Source organism: Pinus tabuliformis, chromosome 8, assembly GCF_031772625.1.
Source record: "Pinus tabuliformis cultivar Carrire ecotype Pingquan chromosome 8, CPIR1, whole genome shotgun sequence".
In the NCBI taxonomy this organism is placed as follows: domain Eukaryota; kingdom Viridiplantae; phylum Streptophyta; class Pinopsida; order Pinales; family Pinaceae; genus Pinus; species Pinus tabuliformis.
In genome coordinates, this window is record NC_142294.1 from 233,727,188 (window position 1) to 233,740,763 (window position 13,576).

Below are 13,576 nucleotides of genomic sequence, written 5' to 3' on the forward strand. Positions count from 1 at the left end.
TCAGGAACTAGCCTCAGCATCCTTTCCAAAGTCCTCTACTCAATTCCCTCTGGGACCTCCCTCCGGGCTTCGTCTACTGGATCATCTAGAAGGAAAGGAACAACATGATCTTCAAAAATCACAGTTCGCCTCTTGATACTCTTTGGCTACTTCTCAAGTAAAACCTTCAAGAAAATCTAGCTCTTAGACAATGGCAAGACTCAGCTATGCCAGTTTTACCCCAGGAATGCCTCATTCTAGCCAACTGGGACATGGATCTCACCCCTGTAGATCATATCAAGCCCAGTTCCTCAATTCACTCTGAGTCTACACAATTATAGTCTCCTCCTATCATCCACCCTTACAAGCTAAACTTTGATGGAGCACCTAAGGGCAATCCTGGGCCAGCTGGCTATGGTGGAATCTTCAGAGATGCGGAAGGCTCTGTTCTACATATTTATCATGGATCGCTAAGTAGATATACCAAGAATGCTATCGAGCTTGAAAGCTTATGGAAGGGTATTTGCATAGTAGAAATAGAAAACTTTGTCCCTCTAGAGATAAAAGGGGATTCCCAAATTCTAATATATGCTGCTATCCAGATACAATCAGGATCTTCAGCAGCTAAGATTGCTTCGAGCTGGATGCTCCTAAGCAGACTGGAACAAATTAAAGAATGGCTCAAAGCTTCGTGCAATATCTCCTTCAAGCACGTTCGATGAATAGCCAATAAGGCAGCAGATAGACTGGCTAATTAAGGTGCCGATCAGCAGCTCCCATTCTTCTCTGGTCCGTTGAATAGTTCCAATGATATACAACTCAAATAAGACTACACTCTCCTGGTGCAACAAGATCTATCTCTCCTGGATCCGGGTGTTTAAATGTGGTACATGTACGTTGGTAGCAAAATGGGTGGGTGCGTGGCTCATCTCCACCGCCTCTCGGTCTCTCACAAAACTGGTCTTAATTCCCTTGAACTCAAATTTAATGCTACTTTAATGCAGCCTATCCCTCCTCTCCAGCCTGTTCATCTTCTAATCATGGTGCCCTCAACTCGTCTCACTTGCACTCCTCCTTTGCGCTCAAGTCACTCCTTTTCTGCTGCAGAGATTTGCTCTCGAACTATCCTGGGGAAACCTTGGGCTCTGGTTCGCTAGGTGGTTTTCTGGTTGGGGCTTCAGGTTTCTCAATACCATATCTGCAAATTCGATAGCTAATTGTCCTCTACCCTTCCCTTCGCCCATCTGTGTGCTGAAGCCAAGATAGTTTTTATCCTTTTCTGCCTCCTTAGTCTTGCAGCCCATCCGGATCTTCCTGTTCTTCTCACCATGCCCAAACTTCACCAGAGGATGAGTTGTAGGAGAGGCAACTCCCAGGGGCAAACTGTCCCCTAGGTCTCCTCCTCCACAATGGATTCCTTGACTTTTTGTTCGGACTTCCACTCGGACCACTATCCTGCTACAAGAAGTGGTCGGGGACGGGGTAGAGGACAGAAAAATTTGGCAGCGAGCTCTTTCAATTCTGCTACTAATACCACTCGGCTCCATTTCCCCTGCACTCATGGAAATTTCTCCTTCATGGCCTCTGTTACCATAGTGCTTAGTGAGATTACTGCTAGTCAGGAAGCTGTTTCCCCTGGGGTGACTAGGGAAATGCTGGCGGAAGACAGATATGGTACCACTCAGATGGATTACAAGTAGAGCAAGGCCTCAAGCTTGAGTAAAGGCATAGCATCCTAGGTCGTGGAGGATCAGGTGGGCTCGAGTGTCCCTATCGGTGGCAGCTCTACAAGCAAAGAGGGCCACCCCTTTGAGGACGAAGACAACTACAAAGATGGATAACACATCATTGAAGAGCAGCCCTCCACCTCTCAAGACGTTTAAGCAGGGGTGCGTAGCCCCTTGGCCAACCCCCAAAGCCATCAACATGCGCCCCTAAGTCTCTTACTCAAGTCGGCTTTCAAGTCTTAGTCCAACGCATATATATATATATTATGTCCAACACTTAGTCGCATAAGTGTCTCGTCTTTCGTCGCACATATTGTCGCATATTGTCGCAGTACCGTCGCACGCCCGTGTCGTCGCACCCACCCATCGTGCAGCCCTCGCCCACCCGTCATGCAGCCCGTGCCCACTTTGTGCGCCTGCGCCCGCCCATGAGCCCGGGCGCCCGCCCGTGCGCCCGTCGACCGCCCGTGCGCCCGCATGCCCGTCAACTCGCCCGTCACCCAACCGTGCTCGCGCTCCGGTAGAACTCGAGGACCCTACATCCTCCTCCACCTGAAATCATTGTTGTCCTCGACAACATACCATCCCGGTAGCCCTCCACCAAGATCATCATCATCCATGATAAACATCCCTCAACGGTATGCTCTCCATCAGATATCATCTCGATCCATGATCATCGACCCTTCTGCCACAATCTCGACTGCAACATCTCGTGTCGAACCCATCATGTGTCCCTATGTGAACCTCTGCCATGATACTCCAGCACGATGCCAACATATCTCTGCACACTTCCGGACCTCATGTCTGAACTAGTCCATCTATCTCCAATCAATGCTCAAGTCCATGAAAACTCCATCCATCTCATCTGCAACATGTCATGATGCTTGATGCCAAGCCATCCTTGCACCATCAATCATACCTGCTCAAACATGTTCAAGGACTCACTGCCATGAGTAGCTACCAATGAGCCCCATCTTCTTCATCCATCTAAGAAGATGTAGAGGGAGTAGAGCCTGAAGGCTCTCCATCACTAATCAATTCAATCCATCTATCAGGATCCTCAATCTCCATCCTTTTTAGATAAGCAACCCGGTCTTCCTTCTGGACATCCGGCCTCACATATACCTCCTCCTCATCATCATCATCATCATCCTCCACCAACTCTAGCGTTCTTGTCAAATCCAAGATGCTATCTGAAAGTGTCTTGATGACCAATGACTGCTCCACAAGATTTTTCTCAACACTAGACAACCGCTTGTTCACCTTCTCCTTATCCTCCATTTGCATCACTCCCAATTTACAATCAGGCCTTGTCACACCAATGGTTGGAACACCAATGGGTACATCTTCCCTTCCATCATAAATGTAGAGCTTCTTCAAATGTGGAACGATCATAGCATCAAATTGTTTCATGAACTCCATCCCCAATACAACCTCATAGTCATCAATCTGCACTATAGTGAAGTCCACCTTCCCAGTCCATTCACCAAGTGTAGTTTCCACCCTCTCAGCTATACCAAGAATCTCAATAGGAGGAGAATTCACTCTCTTCATTTGTGCCTTTGCCAATACAAACTTCAGCCCAATTCTTCTCGCAGTATCTCCGCCCATGAAGTTGTGAGAAGCCCCACTATCCACCATAGTGAGCACATCAGCACCTCCAACCTTCATTCGAACATACTCCAACTTGTTCCTTTCAGGATCCCTCCTAGAGGCCACTTCCGTAGTAGCAGAAGCACCAAGTATCTGCATCATCCCCACAGAAGCATCTTCATTCTTTCCATCAGACTGTGCAATAACGGCCACCTTCGGTTTAGAGGGACAATTCTTCACCATGTGTGGTCCTGCACATATCCAACACTTCAAAGGTTTCTTCGTCTTCGAACCATCATCCGATTTCGAAGCATCATCCTTCTTCTTTTCTTTCAGCTTGCCGGACTTCTTTTTCTCATTAGAAGTCTCTTCATAATGACCCACCAACCTATCAACCGCAGCAAAAGCCTCCTCAAGTGTCCTAATCTTCTGCCTCTTCACCTCATTGCAAGCCCAAGGCTTCAACCCAATAATGAAGTTGAACATCTTGTCCCTTTCATCCATGTCGGGAAGTTCCAGAGCTGCACTTGCAAACTCTCGCTGGTATGCTTGTAGGCTTCCGGTTTGCTTTATGCACATAATCTTCATCCTTGCTTCCCACGTTTCATCCTGAGGACTGAAATGGGTCTGCAAAGCCTTCTTCATGTCATCCCACGAAGTGATGTCACTAGCACTGCCATTGACAATCTGATCCACCCTCCTTCGCCACCACATCTTAGCATCCTTTGTCAAGAACTAAGCAGCCACCTTGACTTGTGTCTCACCATTAGGTAGACTCAACCATTCCAAGTATTGCTCCATGTCCCATAGAAAGTTGCCAAGAGTCTTTGCATTCCGTGCCATCATAAGATTCCGGTTCCTTGACCTTCACATGAGGCACTCCTCCACCTGAGTTATGCCTCACGACCTTCTTCAACACCGCGATCTCATCCTTGGCTTCATCAAGAGATTTGTTTACCCTGTCAAGAGATCCCTTCAAGTTCACGATCTCTGCAAGACCCTAATCCCTTGCTTCTTCAACCTCCTTGACCCTTATCTCGAGTTGTGTACACGTAAGATCAATGTTCTCATGCTGTGTTCGGAGCTCATCAAATTCTTCCCTTAGCTTCGAGCTGGCCTCTCGCTCCTTAGTGAGCAAGTCCTCCCTCGTATCCCAAGAAGACTCCATGGCTTCCCTCCTTAACAACATTTTCTCCATAAGTGATAAAGTCTCGGCTTCATGGCTAGACCCAACATGAGACCTGGCTGCCATCTCTAACAGCTTCTTCTTCCTTTGTGATCTAGTCTCCACCATCCAACAGCTTCACCCTGCAATACCCGGATCAGCTGCTCTGATACCACCTGTCATGCCCCTACACCTGCGATAGTCTTCCAACCACTTGTAGCAAGGTGCGCACCACCGAACGCTTTCTTTTCACCAATACTAACATTCGTGGACTACGCCTACTTTCACATTAACATTACTTAGCTTGTGTTTCGCAACCAAGTAAACATACAATTATAATTTATACTTAATGAAGCCCATACTCATTCATTATCATCCTGCAATTATACCAAGAACAACAACAATTGCAACAAGTATAAAGAGGAGGGGCAACTCCCCGTAATGTGAGTCTGCCTGACAATATATTAAGAATATCAGTTTTACAATGTACAAGTGTGCCTTGCCAAACCAAGTCTACACTTAGCCAAATATTACAACAGAGAGGCAACCCTGCCTTTTACAATACAAGTGCACCCTTGCATAAAGAGTAGTGCTCACCTGAGCCACTTAAATCCTCTTCACCAAGTCCTGCACAAATTTGCACATATACCGAACCCCGGGCACACTTGTCCACACCTCAACCGGCACAAGACAGCTCCAAAACCGCACCTTAGATAGTGCGCATGAGCTATGCACAGCTCCTATCCAAATCTGCGCAGTTTTGTTTTACCCCTTCCTCTTATGCGTAGAGAAGTGATGAGATTCGTTGGTTGAAATGAGCCTCAAGGCTCATTCATATATACACATCTTAGCATGGGTTTAAATGGGGTGTGCAGCCCCTTGGCCAACCCCCAAAGCCATCAACATGCCCCCCTAAGTCTCTTACTCAAGTCGGCTTTCAAGTCCTAGTCCAACGCATATATATATATATATATATATATCTATATATATATATATATATATATATATATATATATATATATATATATATATATATATATATATATATATGTATATATCTATATATATACATATATATATATATATATGTATATATATATATATATATATGTATATATATATATATATATATATGTATATATATATATATATATACATATATATATATATATATATATGTATATGTATATATATAGATATATATATATATATATATATATATATATATATATATATATTATGTCCAACACTTAGTCGCATAAGTGTCACATCTTTCGTTGCACATATTGTCGCATATTGTCGCAGCACCATCGCACGCCCGTGTCGCTGCGCCCGCCCGTCGTGCAGCCCTCGCCTGCCTGTAGTGCAGCTTGTGCCCACTTTGTGCGCCCGCGCACGCCCGTGCCCCCGCGCGCCCGGCCCCGCGTCCGTCGACCGCCCGCGCGCCCGTCGACTCGCCCGGCGCCCAACCGCGCCCACGCTCGGGTAGAACTCGAGGACCTTACAACCCCCTTTGAAGTATTGCAACGCCACAGAAGAAGGAGCGAGGCAAAACAATATATTATCGCCTCTATCAGGGATCCAAAGTTAGTCCATGAGATTATAGTCACTTTCTGTGTATTTGTGAAAGGTCAGTAAGGAAGAAGAGTTACAGTGAATGACAAGGATAAAAAATCTACATAGTGTGCCAACGAACTAGGGTTTACATAATTTAAGTCTGTAAAAAATGTACGTAGTGTGCCAACGAACTAGGGTTTACATAATTTAAGTCTCTAATTTTAAAAAGTTCGCAAACAAGAACTGCAAACAATTGTCACCATGCACCTTGACAACTCTTCGCTTTTTCGCCTTGTGCTTTGGGTAAGTTTTAGAGGAATAAAAGTTCTGGATCGTAGAAATTGTTAATAAGCAAAGTTAAAATTGGGGAAAGAGGAAAACCATTTTTCTATTCTTTCAACCAGGTATTTTATTATGTTTTCTTACAAGAAGATAGCCAAATTTATAATTAATAAAAAAACTTAAAATATCAACACAGCATTACAATTATCATTATTTTTTATAATAAATTATATAAATTTAAATAAATAAAATATAATATATTTAAAATAAATGAGATTTTGTTATTTCCAACTTTAAGAAAAAGATGAAATAATTAAAACTTAAAATATTTAATATATATATGTTTGTATGATTCAATTTATGGGTTAGGGTGAAAATAAGTAAAACAATGTATTTTTAAATTTAATTTGATAACTTTTATTTGAATAAAGAGTATGATTTTATATATATGAAGTTTAAATTTTATTAAATAACCAAATTTTAGTAAGAAGTACATTCTAATTTCATAAATATATATATATATATATATATATATATATATATATAAGTTTTAATTTTTTTTTTTAAATATCTTTTAAAGTTTTCAAAGGTGTGGAATAATAAGAATTTTAAAAACTTTCTAATGCAAGTTTATTGGTCTTATAAAGACAAGAGTGGAATCTTACATTAAAAAACACTATGACTTATTTGAATTATAAAGTTTATTGAATTAGTGATTATGTTTTAGATTTATTTTAATTTTAGCAAATTAGATTAATAACTATGATTAAACTAAAAGCTTCACCCAATTTTTAAAATACATCTTTCATAATGTATATGTCATGGAAAATAAACTAATTATGAATACCACATTTATTAGCAAAAATCACATATAATAATAGCTAGAACAGACATATTGGCTTGCAACTTTTGAATCATTCAGATAAACATTTTAGGACTCTCTTAAGGAGGGAGATATTGGTATGGGAACCGAACGTTCTAGCACTCCCTTAAGCTAGGAGACGTTAAGGGATAGAAATTGAGTGGGACCCAAATTCGTTTACGAAATGGAATAGAAAGTATTTTTAATTAAGCAAAGATTAAAGGAAATTCAAAATTTTCAAAAGAATTGCATATAAGAAACCATAGCTATGAAGTGAATGATCATGCCTTTCTAAGACTTAAAGCTCGGAAAAGCTCGAAAAAGGTCCAAAATTTCCGCTTGATTTGTGAGGATACTTGAAATCTTCAACAAGATAAACTTATCATCTTGCTTCACCACTAGTATGGCATATGTACATTTGTTTTTAAACATTGTATCCCTAATGTAACTCACATTTTGAATTAGAAACAACTAAATCATTTCCAAGATAGCAACAAAGGAAATAATAAAAAAAAAAAATCATCACACCCACATGCTAAGATACCATCTAATAAACAAAATATAGTCCAAGTTTTCCCACTTAAAAATATGAAATAGTTATGCACTTGAGGTATTTGTTCTTGTATAGTAAATGAGTATTATATATTTTTGATATTTTATTTTGAATTCAAAGATATTTAAATAGGATACAATATCAATATTTTGTAGAGTAAATGAAAAAAAATAGATTTTGTTGTTATTTTTTTCGAACCAAAAATTAATTATAAATGTTTTGTGAGAAAGAGATGAATAACCAGAAGTTGCGGGATTTTAAACAATGGACGATAGTTTTAATATTTCTTTTACTACATCTGAAATATGGTCGCAACTGCAATCTGCCCCATTCATTCATTATTGTATAGAATACACAAATTGACACTTATTATTCCCGAAATGGGATTCCTGAGTTGTAGTTGTCGTTTATGAATCGTGTTAACGTGTACAGAATTTCCACTCAATTCTACTTTTCATTTTCTTCTTTTATAAGCATTTTCCCGTAAATTGCGATAAATTTCCTACACGAATAGTTGTGAGTATACACTTGTGACATCTCTTGTGTTTTGGATAAGTATTAAATGAATAAGATTTCTCTTCCATGGACACACCTTTAAAAGAAACATTCAAAGGTATGTTTGTGCCCATTCTTAAAAGTTGCGAATAAGCAAAGATAAAATTGGGGAAAGAGAAAAACCACTTTAGTAAATTTTCAACCAAGTATTCTATTATTTTTCATCCTCAACCTTGGATGAAGTCCTCTCCCTGTTTCTCCACCTTATTTATTCCCTTACTAGATAGGACAATAACCGCTCCAAACTTGGTAGTTTCTCTCTACCGTTTACCAAATATTGATAACTGTCCAAGTTATTTGGAGGACCCAAAAGAGATAGAGCTACCAAATCTTCTTCAAGGAGAGTAACACTGACACTCCCAATTTCATCACGAAATTGTGTAAACTTACTCATATACTGTGGAATTGATTCATTATTTTACATCTCGATACTTCAAAGCTTTTCCTTGAGGGCCAACTTCCTGTGGTAATTATTATTATGGTATATTCTTATGTTGGAATGCAACATAATACATATATAAACATTGAAAGAAAGATGCAACAAGAATAAATCTCCATTTCAATAATATCAAAGAACTCAAAGATGCTTACGTGCAAAACGAAAATAAGGCAGCGCAAGCAATGGTAGGTTATCTCTGAGAAGAGATGTAGTGGTTACATGCTTATGAACTATGTTATAATGTGGAATGAAGGCTTATTTATTATTGAGGAACAATTTGAAACCATAAACATCCAAACACCTAACCTTAGTACATTAAGCAACAAAACTGTGCGTCCCGTTGGGGTAAATTGGCACATCAACTTCCCGGGGTCATAACTTTGGCTTACAATCTTTGTTTGATATGTTGTTAGAAATATATATCCGACTACAATTTTTGACTGCAAACATTGGTCAAACACCAATGTTTTCCCATTTTCTAAAAATATGTCATTCAGGGCCTCAAAACCACTCGAAAAGTTTAGGACCCAAAAAAACTACCAAAATAGTAAACTGAGCTATAATTAAGGAAACTTAAAAATTGAAAGAAATAATGGTGGCGGTCCTAGTGGAATTGGTTGGTGGCCACCAATATCCACCTCGATCATTCCTTCCCTCTTAGGAAGAAATGGTCCCAATTGCGTTGAGTTCCTCCATGGGATGGGGAAACTCCTCCTGAAGTTGGTCCCTGGTGAGCCACTTGCCATGGTGGTGGAGTTGGCCTACTATGACAACCCAATATAGTTGGATATTATTCTTGTGAGTGGTATTTATTTTTGTATCCATGATATTAACAGTAGGGGTTTTTTCAATACAACTTGGGTTGGGCTCTGTTGGTGTCATGTGCTCAACAATGTCTGATGTATCCAACAATGGGGGAAAGTATGGTTGCAGGGAAAGAATACCCGAGCATGCTAGAGACCTGATCTAGAGGGAGTTCGTCTTAGGTCTAGTGCTTGTAGTATTCTTGTGGGCGACTCAAACCATCTAGTGATTAATACTCGTAACTAAATACCAAGAAACTAAATTCTCGAATTCTCATGTGGGACACAAGTACTTTAATGGCCAAAATCTAGGGAACCCTTTCCCTATAGGTGATGGTGAGAAAAACACTTGAGCCTCATTTCCATTACCTTGGTTGATTTTTCGGCTGCTCGAAGACGTCGCGAGTTATTTTAGGACATTGTCCCAGGACGCATCAAAGGATATCTCCACAAGGCCTAGTTACTTTGAGAGTGGTAAGGATGTATAGGTCTTCTTAGGATATGGTTCTTCCTTTGGAGCCAAAATCTCCTCATCTGAATGCAAGTAAATCTCCCTCTCAAGGGAACACATTGTTCCCTTCTCTTCATCAAACTTCACATATCTATGAACATATGCCATCCTGATGGATGTCAGGTACACCTGATAGTTATGAGGTGTATCAGTGTACACCACAAATATTCCCAACTCTATTGGTTGTTCAATATTTTTCCTTGATTCCTTGCAAACATGAGAGTAAAATGATGATCCAAATATCCTAAAGTGTGACACATGTTGGCTTAGGGGGTCCTGACCCAGGTTCAAAGTTAGTTGCACCAGCCAACAAAACCTTACACTGCTGCCACTTTTGGCAACAACACACATAACGCAGGCTGCAGTCTCACCCAAATCAGTATGGGGGATGTAAGAACTAAGTATTTTCATCCAGAGACTAGTGTGATGTCTTTCAATGCCTTGGATCTACCTACGCACAGATCAATACACCCCTAGGGAACATTACTCCAAATTTGTTAAAGCAATTCTCAAACCTTTGCATAGGTCCACGATTAGTCCTTATAAACCTTTAACAGTCAATTTGTCTACTTATGTGAATCATAGAGTAATCATAAATTGGAGTTCACACATATATGCTTAATTTGTTAGAACACATAAGATAAATTACCAAAATCTTCATGGGAGTGTTAAACATGCATTGTGTAAATTATTAAGACTTATTCAAGAGAATCACATAGCATTCAATCAATATTTCATGGAACAAATCATTCATCAGCGGCATATAAGATAAATAGACATGAACATAAATACTCAATAATTCTTCAGAAACTTGTCATTATTGATCTTAACTCACCAATTACAGACTCAAATTAACCTGCAAACATAGCTGCAGGGGTCCACACACTCACCTGCGGACTCTTCCTAGGCCTCCGTGCACTCAGCTATGGAGCCTTTCCTTCTACCTACACGCAAAAAGCAGAGCCTCCTTCTTTAACCCAATGCCATATCCCATTCCTCCTTGTTCTCCAAATTCTTTCTTAGTTAGTTACCTCTTAGACTCGCTCGGACTCGACTATTTATAGACTTTTCCATATAATACCATGGTCCACAAACTATGGGTGAATCTCAAAACTGACTCAAAACTTATCCAAAACAAGGAGTTAATCCCCTTTGGCTCTTATTCCTCTATGCACTCTACATCCACAAATCGCGTAGACTTTACATTGCTTTACAAAATTGTACCAAAACTTGGGTTATATAACTCCAAACTAACCCAGGGGACCCCATCCTAACAAGCCCCCAACACAAAGATCACGACTCACCCTCGAGTCACTCTGTTCATGTCACGATCTTATTGTGAATATCCCCCAGCTTCACTTGGATCACTGCAACTGTAGCAATGCTCTATGTCACTACCTGTCTAACCTCCTTGATCAAATTTTCACCAGTTGGTCCTTCTACATCCAGCCTCATCAATCGTTGCATCTACTGCAGTCGCTTAAGGTTATCATGAATGGAGAGCGTGATTTGATAAGCCTCCTCCAACAAAGATTACAACCTAGACTTTAGCAAGGCTTGTTTGTTCTGCACTTCCTCTACCTACGCCAGTAGCTTCTTTCCTTCCCGTAACTTAGCAAGGGACGGTGCTGGTGCTAAGGTGTAGGCGGTCAACTTGACCTCATTGTATTGGCACTGCATCTCCCTTACTTCTGTATTCAATTTTTGCTGGTTCGGATACTCCTGCAAATTGATCGATTTACCCATAGACATTCTTCTATTAGGATGCCCAAATCGTAACTTCATCACACACCTGTAATCCCTCTATCTTGTAAAACTATCTTTGTGCGTACCCTACCATCATGGAGGCATAGCACGTAGTGCCAAATCTAGTGCTTGAAACCAATGGTCCTTAGGGAATTCACACTCAAATTCATCCATAAACAAATATATGTTAGTTAAGCCATCGTAATAAGGTAATTCTATTATTAATATTGGTATGGAAACTGTTGAACTATAATATAGACCTTGTAGCACTCCTTTAAGCTAGGAGATGTTAAAGGATAGAAATTGAGTGGGACCCAAATTCATTTACGAAATGGAAGAGAAAGTATTTTTAAATAAGAAAATATTAAAGGAAACTCAATATTTTCAAAAGAATTGCATATAAGAAACCATAGATATGAAGTGAATCTAAGAGTTAAACCTAGGAAAAGCTCCAAAAAGATCCAAACCTTCCCCTTAATTTGTGGGGACACTTGAAATCTTCAACAAGATAAACTTATCATCTTGTTTCACCACTTAGTATGGCATATGTACCTTTTTTTCAAACATTGTATCCCTAATCTAACTCACATTTCGAAGTAGAAACAACTAAATCATTTCCATGTTAGCAACATAGTAAATCAAAAACAAAATCATCACACCCACATTCTAAGATACCATCTAATAAACATAATCTTTATAGTCCAAGTTTTGCCACTTAAAAATCTGCGATAGTTATGCACTTGAGGTATCTCTTCTTGCATAGTAAATGAGTATTATATATTTTTGTTATGTTATTTCTGATTCAAAAATATTTAAATAGTATAGTGAATGAGTATTATATATTTTTGTTATTTTATTTCGAATTCAAAGATATTTAAATAGGATACTGAATATTTTTGTCGATTAAATGAAAAAAAATAGATTTTGTTATTATTTTTTTTGAATTAAAAATTAATTAGAAATGTTTTGTGAGAAAGAGTTAAATTAACCAGAAGTTGGGGGATTTTTGAGAGAAGTTTAGTATTTTGCATTAGGTTAATATTTTTACACCATGGCCTATTATTTTAATATTTCTATTAATAAATATGAAATATGGCCGCAATGACAACTGCAATCTACCCCATTCACTCATTATTGGAGAGAATATGCAAGTTGACACTTATTATTCCGGAAATGGGATTCCTCAGTTGCAGTTGTTGTTTATGAATAGTGTTAAGTTATACAAAATTGCCACCAAATTCTACTATTCATTTTCCTCTTTTATAAGCATTTTCTTGTAAATTGCGGTAAATTTTCTACAAGAGCTACAAACAGTGTCACTATGCACAAATCTCGTCTTTTAGATAATTATTAGAGGAATAAAATTTCTCTTTCCATAGACAGAGCTTTAAAAGAAACATTTGAATGTATGTGTGTACCTAAATCTTAGAAATTGCAAATAAGAAAAGATAAAATTGGGGAAAGAAGAAAACCAACTTGTAATTTTTCAACCAAGTATTTTATTATTTTTTATTACCACATTTGTAATTAATAAAAAATTTAAAAAATCAACACAAGGTTCCGTTCGAGCTTAATAAACCTTCGAGCTTAATAAACGCAGAGCCTAAAATATATATAACTGTAGTGTTTTAATTAATACATATTTATGATTAACATTCATCATCAACATTTTGGTATAGTTGTAACTTGTATCCATTATATATTATATAACTTTTTTTTAATCTACGGCACAAATTGAAATTTTCATTCTTTATTAAAAATTAATTATTTTAATATTTTTGTAAACAAATATTTTAATAATTTT